Source organism: Sus scrofa, chromosome 13, assembly GCF_054392235.1.
Source record: "Sus scrofa isolate SSC_HxYL_T2T_F1_AM1 chromosome 13, Sscrofa_HxYL_maternal_Yorkshire_Landrace_v2.0, whole genome shotgun sequence".
Classification (NCBI taxonomy): Eukaryota; Metazoa; Chordata; class Mammalia; order Artiodactyla; family Suidae; genus Sus; species Sus scrofa.
In genome coordinates this window covers 24,347,578-24,370,193 of record NC_139395.1, presented here as the reverse complement: position 1 = coordinate 24,370,193, position 22,616 = coordinate 24,347,578, and the positions used below count along the sequence as shown (strand labels likewise).

Genomic DNA, 22,616 nt, shown 5'->3' with positions numbered 1-22,616 from the left:
CACTGTTTTTTTAATTTCAAATTACCCCCTGCTGGAGTTCCCATTGTGGCCCAGTAGTAATGAACCCAACTAGTACCCATGAGGATGCGGGTTCAACCCTGAACCTGCTCGGTGTGTTAAGGATCTGGCATTGCTGTGAGCTATGGTGTATGTCACAGACATGACTTGGATCTGGTGTTGCTGTGGCTGTGGTGTAGGCTGGCAGCTACAGCTCCATTTTGATCCCTATCCTGGGATCTTCCATACGCTGTGTGTGTCGCCCTAAAAACAAAGAAAAAACCCAAAATAACCCAACAACAAATTATCCCTTGCTCAGATAGAGCAAATACAATACATTTTTTATCTTTCAGAAATGTCATTTTGGGAAGGGCAAACTCCAGCTAGTGCCAGGAGACACACACACACACACACACACACACACACACACACACACACACACACACTTTTTCCAATAACTGCTAGCTGCTCTTCCCTGGACTACATTTTGTACCTTTAGAGATGGGAGAGTAATCAGGAGAGTGGACAAAGTTTGGATGATTCATGGATTCTAGGTTGGTTGACTGGATTAGATAATGGTGTCAAAACTTGAGGTAGAATTAATCTTATTATAGGGGAAAGATTATGATCTTAGTTTTATTTACGTTGGTTTAAGATGCTTGTAGGATATTTGGCAAGAGCTGTTTACCACTGTGAGGCTCAGAGACTACAAGCAAACATAGATTTACTAGTTTCCACCATAGAGATGTATATCAGTTGTACATTTCCTTGATAATGCTGCATAACAAATAACACCAAAACTTCAGTGGAATAATTATGAACATTTATTTAATTTACATTATGAACATTGTACGGCTTGGCCTCATTCTTTGTCTGCATGTTCCTGTCTGACAGCTGCTTTAGAATGCTTTTGGCCAAAACATCTAGGGAGTGTTGGCTCTGTACTGCATGTTCTCCTTCTCTGTCATATTCTCAGAGCAATGGGAGAGGAACAGGAGCTTGCAAGCCCATTTGTATAAATGCTTTCAGGCTTCTATGCCCATCATATTTGCTACTATCTCACTGGCAAGTTGTATAGCCAGGCTCAAGTCAGAGCAGTACAATATTACAATGTTATATGACAAAGGTTTCAAACGTAGGGAGGGGTGAAGAATTGGGGCCATTAAGGCAATCAGTCCACCACAAGATGGTTGTTGGAAATAAGAGTGTTTGAAGTTAGCTAAAGAGACTATAAAATTAGCATGAAATTGACCAGGAAAAGAACTCTAAAGGAAACTAGTATTGAGCTGCAAGTATAGAAAAGTGTAATCAAAGATGAATAAAGAGTGAGTCCATTTAAATAAGTTCATTTATATCATTTTTTTTAGATTCCACATATAAGTGATATCATGGTATTTGTCTTTATCTGACTTCCTTCACTTAGTATGATAATCTCCAGATCCTTCCATGTTGCTGCAAATGGCATTATTCCACTCCTTTTTATGGCTGAGTTATATACCATTGTATATATATACATCTTCTTTCTTTATTCACCTGTCGATGGACACATTTAGGTTGCTTCCATGTATTCGCTATTGTAAATAGTGCTGTAGTGGACATTGGGGTGCATGTAACTTTTCAAATTAGAGGTTTCTTCAGATATATGCTCAGGAGAGGGTTGTAGGTATCATATGGTAACTCTACTTTTAGTTTTTAAAGGAATCTCCATACTGTTCTCCATAGTGGCTGCACCTACCAAGACTATGGAAGGGTTCCTTTTTCTCCACACTCTCTTCAGCATCTATTATTTGTAGACTTTTTAATATGGCCATTCTGACTGGTGTGAAATAACACCTCATTGTTTTGATTTGCATTTCTCTAATAGTTATTTTGAGCATCTTTTAATGTGCCTATTGGCCATCTGTATGTCTTCGATGAGTTAGGAGTTTGAGATTAACACATACACACTGCTACATATAAAATACATAGACAGCACAGCCCTATTTTATAGCACAGGAAACTATGTTCAATATCTTGGAATAACCTATAATGGAAAAGAGTCTGGAAAAGATACATGGGTGTGTGTGTGTGTGTGTGTGTGTGTGTGTGTGTGTGTGTATCTGAATTACTTTGCTGTACACTTGAAACTAACACAACATTGTAAATAAACTATACTTCAATTTAAAAAAGTTAAAAAGAAGAAAAAAAATGAATGCTCAGACAGGTTCAAAACAAACAAACAAAAATATGGTCTGTAGTATCTAGGAGATAAGAGAAATTCAAGCAGGTAATGATGAACAAGGTTGAGTGCGTGAGAGAATCCAAGCTCAGGATTAACAAATACTATGGAATTAGAAAGTAGAAAATAATCAATGACCTTTTTGAGAGAAGATTCACCCAAGCAACTGAGTTTAAGAGAAGATGGAGAAAAGACAGGCTAGAGAGATGCATTTAAAAAGGGGCAGATGAGTTCCCTTCATGGCTCAGTGGTTGACGAATCTGACTGGGAACTGTGAAGTTGCAGGTTCGATCCCTGGCCTCGCTCAGTGGGTTGAAGATCCAGCGTTGCCATGAGCTGTGGTGTAGGTCAAAGATGCGGCTTGGATCCCGTGTTGCCGTGGCTCTTGTGTAGGCTGGCAGCTACAGCTCCAATTAGACCCCTAGCCTGGGAACCTTCGTATGTTGCAGGTGCAGCCCCAGAAAAGTCAAAAAGACAGGAAAAAAATAAAATAAAAAGGGGGAGAAATTTATTTTAAAATTTTTCTTAAATTATGAGAGAAATGAGCTTGATATAAGGTGGTAAAAAAGATACCAATAGAGAAAAGTTTAAGAAATGAGAAAATCGGGCAAAGAAATGAAGTGAGGTATCTTAAATAGGGTGAAAGGAGACTTGTCATAGGTGGAAGTGGTAAGATTATCATAAATGAGGGGGTAGAGCACATTATCTACATTTGGAGGAGAGAAAGGAAGAATTGAATTGGTATGGATACATTGTGTGTGTGTGTGTGTGTGTGTGTGTGTGTGTGTGTGTGTGTGATGAGTCAGTTTTCTGGCAGGTTACATATTGTTATAATTTGCATTCTTATTCTTTAAGAGTTTTATTGACGTATAATTTATGTACCATAAAATTCAGCTATTTCAAGTGTACAGTTACTCTAAGTTTATAGAGCTGAATTGTGCCAATATTGTCAGAATCCAGCCTTTAATTCTCATTCTACTCCTGGCCCCAAGTAACCTTTTATTTACTTGTAATTTGCTTTTTTCTGGATACAACATATGCAGTCTTTCGTGTCTGTTTTTTTAAAAAATTTTCACTTAGCCTACTGTTTTTGGAGTTATCAGTGTTGTAGCATGTGTCAGTACTTCTTTATTGCTGAATAGTATTCCATTGTATGAATGTATCACATTGTGTTTAAACATTTGCTAGTTCATAGATATTCAGAACATTTCTAATTATACTCTATTCTTAATAATATGTCTCTGCACATTGAATATAAATGTTAATATAGACATACATCTCCATTTCTCCTGGGGTAGATACCTGGATGGAATTTCTAGGTCATAATTTTGCTTTCGCTTTTAGACATTTCCAAATGATTTTCCGAAAGAACTGTGCAATGTAATATTCCCATCAGCAATGTATGAGAGTTCCAGTTCCTCCATAGCTTTTCTAAGACTTGTTTGCCTTTGATTATGGTCCTTAGAGTGGGTGTAAAATGATAACTTACTGTAGTTTTAGTTTGTATTTCCCCAGTGACTAATGATGAGCATATTTCGTGGGTTTGTGAGCCATTCTTATGTTATTTTTGGAGAAGTGTATATTCAAATAAAATATACCATATTAATAGAATAAAGGGTTGAGTTTTAAGAGTTCTTTATATTTTGGATACGAGTCCTTACAAGACATATTTTGAAAATATTTTTTCCCAGTCTGTGACTTGTCTTTTCATTATTTTAATAATGTTCTTCATAGAGCAGATTTTTTAATATTAATGAAACCCAATTTATTAATATTTTATTTCACAGATTATGCTTTGGTGTTGTATCTAAAAAGTCATTGCCAAGCCCAAAGTTATCTAGATTTTATCCTGTATTCTCTAGATGTTTTATAGTTTTACATGTTACATTTCAGTCTATGATCCTTTTTTTTTTTTGGTCTTTTTGCCTTTTCTAGGACCATACCTGTGCATATGGAGGTTCCCAGGCTAGGGGTCTAATAGGAGCTATAGCTGCCAGCCTACCCCACAGCCACAGCCACGCCAGATCTGATCCCCGTCTGCGACCTACACCACAGCTCATGGCAACTTGGGACCCCTGACCCGCTGAGCAAGGCCAGGGATCGAACCTGCAAGCTCATGGTTCCTAGTCGGATTCGTTAACCACTGAGCCATGATGGGAACTCCCCCAATTTTCAATTAATTTTTGTAAAAGTTGTAAAATATGTGCTTAGATTCATATTTTTTTTTTTGCATGTCAGTATCAAATCATTCCAGCATAATTTGTTGAAAAGACTGTCTCTTCTCTTTTGTAGCATCTTTGCTCCTTTGTCAAAGATTAGCTGACTGTATTTATATGGGTCTATTTCTGGGCTCTCTATTCTGATCCATCAATCTATTTGACTATTTAGTTCTACGAGTTTATTTCTTTTTTCAGATATTCCATATAAGTGATCATGTCATCCAAGAACAGGTATAACTTTATGTCTTTCTTCCCAGTCTCTATACATTTTATTTCTTTTTCTTATCTATAGCATTATCTAGGGTTTCCACTATGATGTTGAAAAGCAGAGGTGGGAGAGAACATCTTTGCCTTATTCCTGATCTTAGGAGGAAAGCATTTATCTTTTTCCATTTTCTAAGATGATATTAACCGGAGGTTTTTGTACTTATTCTTTATCAAACTGAGGAAGTCTCTTTTTATTCCTAGTTTACCAAGGTTGTTCCCATGAATGGGTTTTGTATTTTGTCAAATCTTTATTCTGCATCTATTAATATGATCATGTAATTTTTCCTCTTTAGCCTGTTGACGCAATGAAGTAATTAATTTTCAAATGTTGAATCAGCCTTGCATACCTGGGATAAATTTCACCAGGTTGTGGTGTTTAATGCTTTTTATACATTGTTGAGTTTGATTTGCTTATATTTTCTTGAAAAATTTTACATCTATGTTCATGAGAGATACTGGAATAGTTTTTCTTTCTTGTAAAATCTTTATCTGATTTTACTTTTCAAGTAGTGATGACCATGTCATAGAATAAGTTAGGAACCATTCACTCTGTTTCTACTTTTTGGAAGAGGTTGTAGAGAATTGGCATAATTTTTTCTTTAAATGTTTTCTAGAATTCCCCAGAGAAATCATATGGGCCTGATGTTTCCTTTATTTGTAAAGTTCTTAATTACTGATTCAATTTCTTTAGTAGATATAGGCCTTCTCAGATTATCTCTGTCTACTTGTGTGGGTTTCAGTAGGTGTGTCTTTGAAGAAATCGATTTATTTTGTCTAAGTTATAACTTTTGTGAGCATAGAGTTTTTCAGAATATTCTTTTATTACCGTTTAAATGTCTGTAAGTTCAGAAATGATGGTCTGTTTTTCATTTCTGATATTAGTGATTTGTGTTTTTTCTCTTTATTTTTGGTTTGTCTGAGTAAAATCATTGATTTTATTCATCTTTTAACTGAACAAGTTTTTGATATCATTAGTTTTCTCTATTGTTTTCTGGTTTTCAATTACATTGACTTATGTGCTCCTTTTTATTATTTCACCTATTTAGTTTATGTTTATACCAGTATTTTTCTTGTAGCTGGCGCTAGCTTAGATTATTGCTTTTATATTTTTCTTTTCTAATATATGCATTCCGTACTATACTTTCCCTCAAAGCCTGTTTTTGTAGCACTCCACCAATTTGGGTAAGTTCTGTTTATATTTTCATTTTGTTCAAACTGTTTTTTAAAACTGAGACGTCTTCTGTAACTCATGCATTAGTTGTAAGTATATTGTTTAGTCTTTAAATACTGTGGGATTTTCCAGTTAGCTTTCTTTCACAGATTATTGTTTCAGTTCTCTTATGGGTTAAGAGCATTTTTCTTCTCTTTTCTTTCCTTCCTTCCTTCCTTCCCTCCCTCCTTTTCTTCTTTCTTTCTCACCTCCAGCATATAGAAGTTCTTGGGCTAGAGGTTGAATTGGAGCTGCAGGCCTGCTCCACAGCCACAGCAACACAGGATGTGAGCCGCATCTGTGACCTACACTGCAACTTGCGGCAATGCCAGATCCTCAACCACTGAGCAAGACCAGGGATTGAACCTGCATCCTCACAGACACCATGTCGGGTTCTTAACCCACTGAGCCACAACAAGAACTCCAAGAGAATATTTTTTATAATTTCTCTTTTAAAAACCTTTAAGTGTGTTATGGCCTGGAATGTGGTTTTTCTTCATGAATGTCCCATGTAAGATTGAGAATAATATGTATTCTGCTGTTGTTAGATGAAATATTCTGTAAATGTCAACTAAGTCAAGTTGATTGATGGTGCTCCTCAGTTGAACTATATTTTCACTGATTTTCTGTCTGCTGATTCTGTCAATTACTGATTGAGATATGTTGAAGTCTCAACAGTAATAATGGACTTAATTCTTTCTCCTTGTAGTTCTATCTGATTTGGTTCACATATTATATCCTCTGTTGTTAAACACATGTGCATAAAAATTACTGTCTCTTCTTGGAGAATTGACTTCTTTATCATGAGGTAATACCATCTTTATCACTTATAATTTTCCTTTTTTTTGAAATCTGTTTTTTATGAAACCATATTGTTACTCTGGCATTCTTTTCATCACTGTTATTATGATATATCTTTCTCCATTTCTTTACTTTTAATTTATCTTATCTTTGTATTTAAAGTAGGTTTCTTGTTGACAGTGTATATTTGTGCCATTTTGCTCTAAATCCGCTTTATCAGTCTCCGTCTTTAAATTGGTGTATTTATTTGTCATTTTTTTCTGTTTATTCCAATAATTCTTTGTTTCTTTGCTTTCTGCCCTTATTTTTTCTTGCTTTCTCTAGTTTTTTTTTTTTTTGAGTATTTTATATGATTCTATTTTTTTCTTCTTGTGTGGGCCTACCAATTACACTTCTTTTAAAAATATTTTTTAGTAGTTGCTCTAGAGATTAAATATACATTTGCAACTAAATTATAGTCCACTTTCAATTAACCCATACCACTCTGTGGGTAGTAAGGTACCTTATAATAAAATAGTCCCAGTTCCTCATTTCTATTTCTTACAACATTGCTGTCATTCATTTTACTAACTCATAAGCTATAACCACCAATTAATTATTGCTATTATTTTGAACAGCTATATAGTGGGACAAATTAAGATTAAAGAAAATAAAATGTTTAATTTGCTTATTTCTTCTCTAATACTTTCCTTTCTTCATGGAGATCTGAGTTTCTGATCTATATGACTTTTATTTTTTCTGAAGAACTTTTTTCAACTTTTCTGTGATGCAGGTATACTGGAGACAAGTTCCCTCAGTTTTTGTTTGTCTGAGGAAGTCTTCACTCATGAATAAAAATTTGCCTGGATATAGAGTTATAGGTTGTGAATTTTTTTCTTCCAACATACTATGGATTTTAGTTCACTCTCTTTGTTAACATAGTTTATGAAGAGAAGCTCAGTGCAATTCTTATCTTTTTCCTCTATTTATAAGGTGTTCTTTTCCCCTTTGTTTCTGCTTCTTTCAAAGATTTCTTTTTGGTTTTCTGCATTCTGATATGATATGCATAGGTGTGGTTTTTTTTTCCCTTCCTATATTTATCTTGCTGGATGTTCTTTGAGCTTCTTGAATCTGTAGATTTGCAGTTTGATATCTGTCATTAACTTTGGAAAGTTCTCATTGAAGTATTTCTTCTCATTTCTGTCTTTCTTTTCTTTTCCATATGGTATTCCCATTACACATGTAGTACAGCTTTTCTAGTTGACCCACCATTCTTGTATATTCCATTTCATTCCAGTTTTGTTCATTTGTTTGTTTTCTTGTTATTTCCCTTCTGTTTTGAACATTAGTTTTAGAAATTTCTGGTGACCTATTTTCAAACTCATTGATTGTTTCCATAGCCATGTTCCATTCATGTCTGGCCTTTGATGAGTCCATCAAAGAAATTCTTAATTTCTCTGACAGTGTTTTCATTTTTTTAGAATTTTCTTTTAATTCTTTTTTTTGTCTTTTGTCTTTTTAGGGCCACACCTACAGTATATGGAGGTTTCTGGCCTTGGAGTCAAATTGGAGCCACAGCTGCCAGCCTGTACCACAGCCATAGCAACACAGGATCCAAGCTGCATCTGTGACCTACACCACAGCTCACAGTAATGCTGGATCCTTAACCCACTGACTGATGCCAGGAATCGAACCCACGTCCTCATGGATACTAGTCGGGTTAATTACCCACTGAGCCATGACAGGAACTCCCTTTTAATTATTTATTATTATTTTCATCATTCTACTTACATTACCCATCTCTTCTTGTATGTTGTCCACTTTTTCCATTGTGTCCTTACCATATTTATCATGGTCATTTTAAATTCTTGGTCTGGTGATTAAATTTTCTCTGCCATTGCCAAGTTAGTTACTGATGCTTGCTTTATGTCTTCAGACTGATTTTTCCTTGCCTTTTATAGTATGCCTTATAATTTTTTGAAATCCAGACGTTATGTATTATGTATATAAGTCTTTAGTGTGATGTTTTATATTTATCTGGCTAGGAGTCAGGCTGTGTTTAATGTTTGCTGTAGCTCTAGGTGTCAGAGGCTTCAGTTTACTGTAGTATCTTTGTTTTTGTCTCCCCTATTGTTTCTGGTTTTCCCAGAAACTCCCTTTTGCATATAGTCTATGTCTTGGAGCTCTCTCAGTGGTAATGTACTATTGTGAATTGGAAATTGGCACTTGCTATCACTTGCCATCTGCCTCTACATGGATTGAATTCTGAGCCACTGCAGCTGCCAATCCATAGCACCCCTTGAGTGGAACTCAGGTTGGAGGTCAGGAGTGAGGCATTCTGTGCACTGGGAAAACTGGCAGAATGAGTCTTCAGATAGATGTTTTGAGGAGAAGATTTTAAGTGCCCAATTCTTATATCTCCTTGTATCTAGAAAAGGACTAAACTGCTTCCTGGTAACGTCTGCTCCTCATGACTAGTAGTAGTGTTCATGAGACCTGCAGCAAAGCAAACTTCTGTAAAATGTGTGCTTGGCTGCCCATGAGCCCTGAGGGAACTCAGGAAGGAAACAAAGAATACCTGCCACCTAGCAGCCTATTAGACTGTAGCCACTCCTACAGCAAGCTCCAAGGAAACTCAGGCTGTGAAAATACAGGATACTGGCCCCAGATAGCTATGGGGCATATCAAAGGAATGTTTTCAGTGAGCCCAGACATTTGCATCTTCCCATTAGAGAAGCACTAAATTCCTTAATGTGAGATATCTGATTTTCTGTTATTAGCAGTAATCTTTTGTTTCTACCTCCTGCCCTTTGTTGCAAAATCTCCTCTATATCCTAACTCCCACCTTGCCTCCTGGGAGCAGTTTTCTTGGGGTTATTTGAGATGTTGCTTTCTGGGCTTAAGTCCTCATTTTGCCCCAAATAAAACTTAACTCTTAACCTTTAGGTTGTGCTTTTTTTTTTTTTTTTTTGTCAACCCTTTTATTGCACTGGATCCCTATTGTTGTGGTGGTAAGGTATTGAGGAGGGGAAGCATTCTATGCTAAATCTCCATTAAAAATAAGCCAGACACAACTTAGAATAGATTTACAAGGAGATCCTGCTGAATAGCACTGAGAACTATGTCTAGATACTCATATTGCAACAGAAGAAAGGGTGGGGGGAAAACTGTAATTGTAATGTATACATGTAAGGATAACCTGACCCCCTTGCTGTACAGTGGGAAAATAAAAAAAAAAAAAAAAAATAAGCCAGAATCCCTGGACTGTGACCTTCAGAAATTTCTTAGCTTTTTTCTTTCCTTCCTTCCTTTCTTTTTTCTTTTCTTCTTCTTCTTCTTTTTTTTTTAATCTCTATATGTGAGACAGGAAGGCTGTGGGAATTAGAGCTGGGTCATTGCCCTTCTGAAGATAAAGTTCTAGTGTAGTTTTCCTTAAGGGCAGGCCTTTGTTTTGGAGAACAGAGCCCTCTGGTTATATTTCAACATGGTTATTTTTTTTCTCTTATCTTCCCAAAGCATATGGACATTTTCTCCCACTTTTCACAAGTGAGAATCTGGTGGGGTTCTTGGAGATAAAACTTACGTTATGTACAGAGGCTTCCTGAAGACTAGGCCTTCAGGAATTTTAACTCTAAAGCTAGTCAACACTTAGCCTCCAGAAATGTGTCAATTACAGTTTTTTGTGTTTCTACCAGTTTCTGGCTCTGGTAGCTTCTGCTTCTGGTAAACTGTGATTCTCTATCTCTCCAGTTTTCAGGGCAGTGGTTTGCCATGCAACCTCATTTTTCTGCTGAATCTAAGGATAGCTGTTGATTTTTAGTTTTTCAGATTTTTTTTTTAAAACAATGTTTATCTCTTTAATTGTAGTCCCTTTACTTTTTCATATTTCCCTAAATTTATAGAAATGATTTTCTTTTGTTCTTTGAGCTTGTTTGTGAGAGCTGCTTTGATGTCTTTCTGTGCTAAATGCAATGCTAGTAGACAGTTTCTTTTGACTGTTTTTTTTTTTTTTTTCTTTGTGCATGGGTGACGCTTTTGTGGGTTTTGGGTTTTTTTTGTTTTTGTTTGTTTTTTGCATGTACCATTAGTTTTTGTTTGAAAACTCTTTATTTTTACTAATATATCATAGTAAATGTGAGTTTGCTTCTTCTCAGATATTGCTTCTGTTTATTGTGTAATGATTTGCTTGTGCTAATTCTGTGGAATCTGTCTTCCTTCTCAGTTTGTGGCCTCTGATATTTCTGCTAAGGTTTTTCTTTTTCATCTTTACTTCTATTTTCAAGCCTGGATTCATGGGGATTGCTCCCCTGTCAGAGTTGCTTAATGGTAACTAAATGATTAGAGGTTGTATCATCTACCTTGAGCTATGAAGCTTCTTCCCTTGTTCATGGATCTGTGTGGGTTGGGAGACATATCTACTCATTGTTCCTGGCTTTTACTTTCTGTTGTCACACTCACCCAGGGACAGATACATAACTGCCTTCTCCAGTCTCTCCCAAGAAAGTATGCAGCCTTGCACATGCACATGACCTTCTGGACCACCAGAACTATGTGGGGACATATCAGGACCTACTCCAGCTGTATCATTTAATGCTAAATTTATGCCTACTCTGATCCTTACAACCTCAGGCTGATTGACATTGGCCTTTCTTATTTGTTACTAAAATTGCTATTGTTTCTGACAATGCCCAGGCTTGTGGGGATTGCTCCATGTTCTAATAAATATCAAGTTAGCCTGTACCCCTCCTGGCTGAGAAGGAGCTGGTTTTCATGGCTTATACTATCCTAGAATATAGCTGGGCACAAAGGCAGAGATGGGGTAAATGGCAGGGTTGGAATCATAGCAACCTCAGGATAAAATGCCCCAGTGAAGTTCTTACCTGAATTGCTTCAACACACACATTGAAAAACTGTCATCACTACACAAAATAGTGACCCAGCTGAATTTATATTATGCCTTTGTTCTGTTTCCAGAGTTCTGAAATTTTTGTTTTTGACAGTTTCACCCAATTTTATCATTGCTTTTAGGGGCAAGGATTGGTATTTACTCACTCCACCACCATTGTAGAAGTCTCACCCAACCTTACATTGTTGCTTCTATTTCCTCAAGGCCAGTTGTTTGCTGAGGCTGAGCAGGGAATCTGAGGATGTGAGCAGGACTCATGGTGATCGAGGGGGATGGGAAAGCAAGCTGACTGAGGATGTGTAATAGGACTGGTTGATGGTTCTGATGTCCCAGCAGAAGCCATGGAACAGGAATTTAGCAAGGTGCTATTTGACCTGTTACCCTGAATCTCTAGTACACCACTGCTCCACTGGAATTGGACGGATTTAACATTATGCAGGTGTTGGATTTCACCTGGCCAGTTTCTCGCAAGGTATTGGGACAAGAGAACAAATTGGTGAGAGATTAGTTCTGATGGTTGACCATGAGACCAACTCTGGCTATGAAAGGAAGAGAAGCAGTGACAGTGCTTATGGCCACAGGGCCTCAAGAGTCTAGGTTCTGCAAGATTTGGTAAGTTTGAAATAAGAAGGGTATTTGTTTTGAAGTCCCGAGTGAGTTGGAAGTCATTTGGAATTTGACGTCAGAGGTTGAGCTAGAGTAGTTGGGACTGGAAGCCTCAGAAGAGCCTGTTATCTTCTATCAACCCATCTTCCTAGCACCTTCAGATGTGGAGCAGTGAAGAACATTGGGCTCAGTTGGCTGAGGGTAAACTGGAATAACCATGTGATTGAAAAAGAGTCACAAGCAGAGAATGGAGTTAAGACCTAGAATTTGATTATTTAGGTTTCCTTCCAGTTTTCCCTTCACAAATTGGCAAAAACAGCAACACAAACACAAAAAGGAACGCTTTACTCTCTGGCCACGTGGACTTAATAGTCTGGTCTTCTTCCGAGTCATTAGGAAGGGTCTGTTGCCTGTTCTACCACTTGGGATCTGGTTCATTTCTTTGACCCCAGCAGCTCCTATTGCAGGGAGCACCCTGTGTATCACAAAGCATGAGGGAAGATTTGGACCATGATAACGTAATTAATAATCTTGTTAGAAAATTGATAAGATAGGGAATTCTCATTGTGGCACAGTGGGTTAAGAACTTGACTAATGTCCATGAGGATGCAGGTTTGATCCCTGGCCTCACTTAGTGGGTTAAGGATCCGGCGTTGCTGTGAGCTGTCATGTAGGTCACAGACATGGCTGGGATCCTGCATTGCTGTGGCCATGGCAAAGGCCAGCAGCTTCAGCTCCGATTTGACCCCTATCCTGGGAACTTCCATATGCTCTAGGTGCAGCCCTAACAAGCAAAAAACCAAAACCAAAACCCAAAACAAAACAGAAAATTGACAAGATAGTTATTAAAAACATAATGACTAGGAAATGCATAACTTAAAGAGATTATTTCAGTATATTGCCCCTCAAAACTGTTTTTTTTTTTCTTCTTCTTTTTCTTTTTGGTCATGCCTGGAAATATTGAAGTTTTCAGGCTGGGGATAGAACCTGCAACACAGCAGTGGCCCAAGCTGGTTCAGTGACAATGCCAGTTCCTTAACCTGCTGCTCCACAAGAGAACTCGCAAAAATGTTTTTCTTTTCCTTTCCCTTGCTTTCCTGTCTTTCCCTTCCTTTCCCTTCCCTTCCTTCCCTCGCTTTTCCATTTTCTTTCTTCTTTTTTGGCTGAACGCACAGCATGTGGAAGTTCCCAGGCTAGGGACTGAATCCGAGCTGCAGTTGCAACCTACACCACAGCTGTGGCAATGTCAGATCCTAAACCTGCTGCACCACAGCAGGAACTCCAAAAGTGTTTCTTTTTTAAAACTGATTCATTTGGACTTTTAAAAAGTGGTTGATTTAGTCCATTTGACCTGATTGCATATCATCAAGACATCTCACCTGCTCTGTTTTTCACCATTCAGCAAGCTGTCCTGGCTTGAAGAGGTGTTGCTGTGAGGCAGGCAGGTCCCCTGTGCTATATTCTTGGTGCTTTTTTTTTTTTTTTTTTGGTTTATAGAGCCTCACACACGGCATATGGAGGTTCCCAGGCTAGGGATCCAATTGGAGCTGTAGCTGCCAGCCTACACCAGAGCCACAGCAATGTGGAATCCGAGCCACGTCTGCAACCTACACTGTAGTTCATGGCAATACCAGATCCTTAACCCACTGAGCAAGGTCCAGGGATCGAACCTGCAACCTCATGGTTCCTAGTTGGATTTGTTAACCACTGAGCCACGACGGGAACTCCTACTCCTCTTGGTGCTTAATTCATTTCCTTTACTCATTGTCTAATCAAGGGACTCTTCAAGAAAATATGTGAAGCAGAGCTATGGAACTGATGTGTGATTTTCTTTTCTTAGAAAAAATACTTGGTTTGTCATTAATGAATGTGATCAATGGATCCATAATGAATTCAGCTTTATGGCCTCTGATTCCACATTGTTTGAGCTTTTAGAAGAAAATTAAAAATGTTTAAATCTATTTTCTTGAATTGATTTCTATAGCAGCTAGTTTAATTATGGATCATTAACTGCCTAACTTCAATTTTAATTTTATCAAAGTTTCTTTATTTTTCAATTGGAAAATTTTCTAATGGAATAAATGTTTTCTGAAAGATTCTAATTCTGCCCATCATGGCTTCTGATGGTGGAGGCTGACGCCTAATCAGAAATAACTAACCATGAAGTACTGGTATTTTTTTTTTAATTTAAAATAGACATTTTATAAGGCATCCTTTAAAAAATAATTAACTTACCTCTCTTACACACACACACAATGAAAGGCATGGGCCTTTTGTAAGAGAATAATGAAAACTCCTGTATTATGTTTGATTGAAGCATATGTTTGCAACACTTCAGTGAAGATGGAGAATTGAACATGTGTGTGTATATTTGTACATTTAATTGGCATGCTTAGAATTACATGAAACGTAGCCTCTTATCCCTAAGTGGATGATTTCTTTATCATCCTCATCTGTGAGGCAGTATTTCTTAGTTCATCTTCATATGGAATTCTGATACCATCCTCTTGCAGCCATCATCCCCAAGTTCAAGGACAACATTTCTTTCTAGTGTTAGAAATTCAAATGTACAAGTACTAACAGTTCAAATTTCTACATCTGTATTAAATAAGTAACTCCCCATTTTACTAGCTCCATGGCCTGGTGCAGCCAGCCCCATGACCCTCCTCAGTGATTCTCACCCCAGAAGCCCCTTGGTGGTAGCCTTCACACCCTGCCCTACATGTATCTGCTTAGAATTGGGGACATAGCAGTGACATCTAGCTGTTGCGGCCCTCTTCCTTAGCTGCCCCCCAGATCTTTTCAGTTAATGCTTCAACTTCTTATTTTAGGTCTTTTTACTGGATTCTGTCAGTCTTGGAATGATTTACAACTTCCCATGTAATTTATATTATGGTTCTTTCCAGCAGTGAAATGCCTATCTCTCCTTATAGGGGAAACTTTTTTTACTCCTCACTTTGACCTTGAGATCTGCTCACTGATTTCCTCTATGCTTTTGCCAACTCTGATAGTTTCCATGCTTTCTCTACCTGATTGAATAAATTTCAGTTCCATTTCATTCTGTGAGAGTAACTGGGGGACACTAACCGATGCAGGGTGTGGAGACTCTATCTTACTATGTGTAACATTTTAAATGGACATAGATAAATTATTTTATTCTGAAGATTTGCCTTTCAGGGCATTCACATTGACTTTGTTAGATAAATATCCTCTTAAAGATGGTATGTGTTTGTACCTTTTGTATAGCTTCCCTAGGGTCATAGGATGAGTTATTCTGGTCATTAACAAAGAAAGTCCTCTTCCATAGAGTGCTAAGAATATTAAGATTTAATTTGAGAGAAATGCATACAACCTAGTTCAGATTACAAGGGGAAAAAAAAATGTTGCATATGATTTTCCTTCAATCAAGACCCTTTCTTCATCTGCAAAATAGCAGGACTGGATTTGATCAATGATTTTTTTTTCTTTAACTTTTTAATACAAAAACTATTTCTTAAATGGAAATATTGCTCTAAAACTTATTGGATATGTGGCAGTTTTAAAATACTGTTTCACATTCCTTGACAATATTTTCATTGAGGTTAGGGTCTATTTCCCCTCCCCTTGAGGCTGATAAGGTTTGTGACGGCTTCAACCAGTAGAGTATGGTAGGAGAGGCATATTATGTAATTTCTGAGGTTAAGTCTTGGAAGGCCATGCATGCTCTGGCTTGTTCTCTGGAACACTTGCTCTGGAGGCCGTGAGCTTATCAGGGTAAGAAGCCGGACCACCTGAAGATGCCATACTGTGTGGAAGTCCAAGCCAGTTGTAGAGGCCATGTATAGAGATGTGGATTCATAGTCTCTGTCAGTAATCCTGGTGCAGGCCCTGGAACCCCATCCCCCATCCACTTGAGTCACCCCCAGCTGAGTCTTCTCAGCAGGGGCTCTCCCACCCTAGACCAGAGATGGGCCATCCCCTCTGTGCCCTGTCTGAATTCCTGAGAGTCAGAATCTGAGAGCATAGTAAAATTGGTGGGTTTATTGAAAAGTTATGATCAATTTTGGAGTGGGTTTTTAAAGCTATAGTATATGACCAGAACAAGAGTATATTGGAGCTTTTTAGGATCTCTGGAATTCTGGAGAATAAAAACTGCTTATGATTTCTGGCAACCATGAGAAAAATAGGACTAATGGTGGCCTTTTGTAAATTAATCATAACTTATATGACTTGGGAGACATATTCCAAATATTTCAAAATGTTCATTGTTAATATTAACTATACACTGGAAATAAGAGTATGAATCTTTTTGATGAGAAAGCTCAATACTTAAAGTTACTGTGATCTGAGATTTTAGAGGGCAAAATTCTGCATGGATAGTTTGGGGTATCTTAAAGGACCCTTCTCACTTTAGTGGAAATTTCCAATTTGTTATTGACTCTATGTTTCAATGTCAGTAGGTGTATTCTGTCAGATTTCTCCATGAATTTATTCACATCCAGAAAAATGACACTGTCTTTATTTATAGCTTCTGCTTAGAATTTAATATTTAGAAGAGTTCAGTGACATTTTCATAGTAAAATGACATGAGGCCAATAAAATATTATAGAAGCAGAAAAAGTTCAAATGCATTTCATTTCCATTGATGACACTTGTATGTCATGCTGGAAGATTAATTAAAATCAAGAGCAAAAATTAGACAGTATCCGAAGCAAAGAAAAACTGTAAATTCTTCTTGGGAACCCAAAACTCTTTTCTTGCCTTCTTTTCCCCCTTGGTGTGACATAACATCTCCCTTCTCAGTCATAGAAGAAGAAAATGTCAGTGCTGAAAATCCAGAAGGGGACCAACAGTGGACCTTTTGGCTAATTTTTGTTACATTTATCTAACAGACTAAGACATAGTTTAAAAATGGAGGAGAGGGAGCATGGGATAGTGTTGTTGAAAGGATGGATGAAAGATGGATTGGACCAAATATGCTACTTTTAGTTATGTTGAGATGGTCTCTTTAATTTTGTGTTTGAGTTTTCTGAGAGTATTTTAACTCAGTGCTTCCCCAAGTTCTAGGTGCATAGCAATCTTCTTTGGCTCATGTTAAAATGCAGATTCTGACTCAATAAGTTGGGACCTTAGTTCAGTGGAGCCTAATATTCTGCATTTCTAGCAAACTCAAAATGATGCCTGGGACCACACTTAGAGCAGCAAGAATCTCAATTAACTAGTAGCAATCAGATGTGGTAGGCTTTACTCAGCTTTTCCTAAATGCAATTGAATTTCAGTGTAAATGCAAAACCTGCACATAATGCTTAAATTAATCAAATCAGCGAGTACTTAAGCTTAGTAATTACTTTCTCTAAGTGTCTCTGCAACTTTCTTGTAAGGGATCCATTTCTGAAAGTGACAGTTCTGAAAATGTCGGTGTTCTTATAACTCAGGTGGATACCAATTATTTTATTTTACATAAAAATTCAAGGCAATAGCTCCATGCAGACACAGATTAAAAGTTTGCTTGTAAAACTTCTCCTTTAGCTCTATACCCTAGAATAAAGGTGCATATTTCCCAGGCAATTAAAAAAATTGGTTATGCTTCTTCCTAACTAATTATATTTTAGAAGTAGTCATTGATTTAAAATTTCAATGCGGACATAGTTTTAATATTTTGTTTTCAAAGAGAATTTGAGGTAGCAGATATAATCCTTGGATAGATTATCAAAGAAATACCCAGTAGAATCTTACAATATAGTAAAATTATTAGCATATATAAAGGTTTGTAGATCATAGGATTCTGAACCAGTGTGAATTTTTACACTGTGAAAAGGATGAGCTGTGGTTTGACAGTTTTGATTGATATGATACGAATGAGTAGCATTTGAAACATAGATGCTTATTTTCACAGAGGCTTATTTTTTTTTTTCCTGAAATACAGTGAACACAGAGATAGGAAAATAAGATTTGGAGAATCTGACTTTCAGAAATGTTAGTGTGCATGATAGCAAAACAGTGTTTTATTTTCATTTTTTTTTTCATGAATCTACTTATAATGCACTATAACATATATATAATCTTTCTAATAGAAACTCAGAGGAGACAGGCTGAAAAAAATCCAGTGTCTAGGGTGCTAAGCAACAAATGAGTCCCACAGCTAACATGCTCTCTGAAATAATCTCATGTGGTTAAGCAAGTCACTAATTAGTCGTTACAGATGTTTTTGATGTCTTTGAACTCTCTTTCAGAGACACAGTTACAGCCCATTAATAATGTACCTGTAGATGGAAAAATTTTAGTTATCTGTGTAGTGTGACAAGTTGGGAAAAGGGACAAATCAGTTTAAGAACTGATGCTGTGTTACATCTCCAGCTGTGATTCTAAAGCTAATCTCACACTTTATTACTGAAAAGAGAAGGGAAGTAATAGGGTTCACAAAAGGCTGCCACACAGGATGCCCGGGGCCATAGAATCACAGTGTTAGAGTGTCTGCCCTAACACTGGCCCTGCAGCAGGAAGCAGAGGGATTAGGAAATAATGTATGTAAAGGGCTTTGATCTCTTTGGGGGAAGTGGCTGTGCAAACCCAAAGCTTTATATTATTGTTATGACTTTTCTTCTAACCTATGATTTTTCCACATTAAGCAGGCTTGTCAATTACCCACCTGTGTCCTGTTCATGCCACCATGAATTTATTTCTCATTTTTAAAGTTTATGCCTCTAATTGAGAGACACTGATGTTTTTCCAGATTCATCCTGGCAGATTAATACCCAACAAGAGAGTCCTGCTGTCAATGGGCATTTGAATTATGTCGGTAAAACTGCCTTTGATGGCAAGGATGCCAAATTATGCTCTTCACTAAAATCGTTTTGTGCTTCTTTCTAGCTATGTGATTGAAAACTGCGGATGTTTGAGATCATCTTTTACTGCGTTTATTTGGTAAGTAAAGTCTTAAATACATTACACCTCTTTGAAATTCATCTTCTGATGCCTTTGAGAAAATATTAAAAGAAAATTAAAAAATAAAAGACTTAGTATCTCTGAAATTTACCTTCTAGAAAAGTCATCTTTTCAAGTCAGAATCTGTTTTTGAGTAATTCTTTAGGCTGAAGAGCCTTTTGTAATGGTGTAGCTGGAGCAGATGACAGTTGAGCCAGAAGGGGTACGAGTGGGAAGATTTTGCCTCTCCAGGCACCCAGTTTAGTGAGATGGCCTATCCAGAAGGTCCATCAGTCTGTAAGCTCCCAGTAGAACACATAATGTTGTTCTTGCTGAAGTCTGCAGTGACTTCCACAATGAAAGTCTGCCAGTTTCTTCTTAGAATGGTTCCGTGGATGTTGGTCTTTGGTAAAGAATGTTCTAGTAATGCTTTCTTATTTTAAAAATACAGGATGAATTTTTCATACTTTTGGATATACATTTCACAGTTCCTTGCCCTGATGGAAAAGAAAGAAAGGGGTAGAAAAGGAAGAAAGAATAAATACCTGAATTGTCAGATCTGGATTCAAGGGACATTGATGACATGTGAAGTACCCTGTGTCATATGTTTCCATAGACATGTTCCTTTGGAAACCCTTGATGTCTCTGAGGGAAGGTTATTGTCCCATCATATAAATGAGGAAATGGAGGCCATTAAATAGGACGACTTACTATCCACACAGTAAAAATGATAGAGCTCCAATTCAAGTTCTCAGATCTTCTGGCATAGAAATCTGGAACATTTAACATTATAACACATTCATCAGAAAAACTACTGTATAACACTGTGCTCTGGCTACCTATGGCTGTATAGTCGCCCTAAAAACCTAGTGGCTTAAAACACTAAGTTTTGCTAGTAATTCTGCAGTTTGGGCAGAGTTAGCTTGGAGAAGCTTGTCTCTGCTGTACTCAGCCTCTGCTGGGCTGCAGTCATCTGACGACTCATTCACTCATGTGTCTGGTGGTTGATGCTGGCCACTGGTGGACACCCCAGCTGGGATGTCACCCGGAACGTCTCCACACGGCCTGAGATTATGACTTCCGAGAGTCAGTAGGGAGACAGTGCACACACACTCATGCACATTCAGAGAGAGAGACAGACAGAATCTCTACCTGGAAGGAAGTCGTATGAGCTTTTCTTTTAAACTAGTATTGGAATTCCCATAGAGTCCCTTGTATGACTTTTTAAAATTAGGACTGAGTTACTGTGATTGGACCATATTCAAGAGGAGAGGGATTAGCCCCCACATGTTGATGGGAAGTGTTATGGACTGAAATTCTCTGTCTTCCCAAAATTCCTATGTTGAGATCCTAACCCCCAATGCAGTGGTATTTGGAGGTGGGGACTTGGGATGGTAACTAGGTCATGAGGGTGGAGTCCTGATGAAGGCATTAGGCTCTTGCAAAAGACCCCAGAGAGCTCTCTCCCCACTCTGCCCATGTGAGACACAGTGAAAAGACCCAGGAGCAGGCTCTCATTAGACACTAAATCTGTTGGTGCCTTGAACTTAGATTTCCCAGCCTTCAGAACTGGGAGATAGAGGTTTCTGCTGTTTATAGGCCACCCAGGCTATGGTATCTGTTATAGCAGCCTAAAGAGACTAAGATAGGAGGAATATCAAAGACTTTGCAGACGTGTGTAAAAACACTGTGTACTGCCTAGAAACAGAGGATTTCCTTAAGTTCGGTGAGCAAGTGCAATCAATAGGCAAATATCCACCCTGCAGACCTGTATTGCTTCTCACATTCAATGCAATTCCTTTAGAACCTGGCTTCCCATGGTGACATTTCATAAATGGCTATAGGGCCCCTGGGTGGGAATTGGGGCCAGTCTATGGGTGCAGCATAAGTTATAGTTTTTAAATATTGAGACACACAGTATGCAGGCCTCCATCTGTACTCTTGCCTTGGGCTCCATAAAAGGTAAATGAAGTCCTGTTGTAGAATAAAGCATATGGCACCACTTCTGAGGTCATTCTTGTAGCCAGTGAAACTAAGGTTTACTGAAATTTGGGTCCTGCTTCATATTCTTTAGAATTTGTTACACATAGTTGGTACATTAAACTTTCTGTTGTTCTCAATAGGAAATAAATACTTTTCAATGCATTTTCTTGTATAAATTCCCAAGACTAAAAAATCTCTTGTAGATATAATATTTTGATACTTCCGGATCCCACTTGACTATTAAAATTAATAATTGAAATCCTGAAGAAAAACTGGACAAGTAAATTCAGTGCAGAAAATTACCTCAAAAAGGCACAACAATGTTTCCATGTTTAGATATCTTGTACCTTGTATGAAATTCTAGCAGGTCTCACCCCTGCAGTGGTAGAGAGGCTTGTCTACCATCTTGCTTCTTACTGATTACGTGGGAAGAGTTTTCATATAACTATTTCTTATAATGACCCTCAATGAAAGACCAAGTTCATGGTAATAAAACAGAACAAAATGAAAACATGTCTTCCAGAAATGCTTTGATTAATAGGTTTGCCTTCCAGACAGTCTGGATGAACAACTTCAAATGATATTTCTCTGTAGGTTTGTGTGTTATCTTACAAAGTTTTGAATATTATTGTTCTATATAATAATATAACTATGCTGATGTATATGCTTTATTGACAGTGTTTGGTATTTATGTCCAATTATGTTAAAGATATTGTGTAGAATTTATATCTATAATAAAATAGAAGTGTTAGCTCAGGATCTAGACCTTCAGAGTTAAATCTTAAGTTTGCTACCTATTCCTGTGACCTTGACAATGTTACAAAAGCACTCTTTTGCTCTACTTTTTTTTTTTAATCTTGAGACAGAATAATTATACTTACTTCAAAGGGTTTTTGAAAGGATTCCATGAATTAATATGTGTAATTTTTAAAAAACACTATCTGGCACACAATTATGACTCAATATATAAGCTATTATTCTAGTTGTTTATTGCTACACAAGGCATCACAAAACTTAGTGGTTTAGAACAAAACCACCATTTTATTCTCTGTCATCATTTCTGTGGGGCAGAAACTTGGGAAGGGCTTAGCTGATTGCTTCTGGTTTGAGGGGCTACAGATGGAGTAACTGGGAGCTGACTGTACATCTGTCTTTAGGAGGTCTCTGGGTTTCTCCATCTCTTTTCACTTTGTGCTTCCTCCCAGCATGGCTGCTTTAGGGAATTAGCTTGTGTGCATCAAGGCTCAGGGGTCAGTGTGTGCTTGTTCAGCAGTAAGGTGGAAACTACATTTTCTTTTTTTTTTTTTTTTTTTTTTTTTTCACCAGGCCTCAGAAGTCATGTAAGGTCACTTCCACTCTACTCTAGTGGTTGAACCTATTGTAAAAGCCCAGCCATTTTCAAGGGAATGGAATAAGGATTTCATTTCTTAATGGATGGAGTTGCATTATAAGGGCAATATGTGGGTTTTGAGATTTTATCTTTAGGAGACACAATTCGAAGCTATTATTATTGCCTAGTGCCTTCTT

The 22,616-nt window shown here is 37.5% G+C and overlaps 1 protein-coding gene across 6 annotated transcripts in view; it reads left to right on the top strand.

The window, feature by feature from the left end:
* LOC102158325 (uncharacterized) overlaps positions 1 to 22,616 on the top strand; it is a 503,690-nt gene that overhangs the window by 112,715 nt on the left and 368,359 nt on the right. For 5 of the 6 annotated variants that reach the window (XR_014822505.1, XR_014822501.1, XR_014822500.1 and 2 more), the window contains one exon: positions 19,053 to 19,106. The gene's annotated coding sequence lies outside the window, so the exon portion shown is untranslated. Of the gene's footprint in view, positions 1 to 19,052; positions 19,107 to 19,557; positions 21,849 to 22,616 lie in introns of those variants that run through there. The other variant, XR_014822502.1, reaches the window with a different exon arrangement.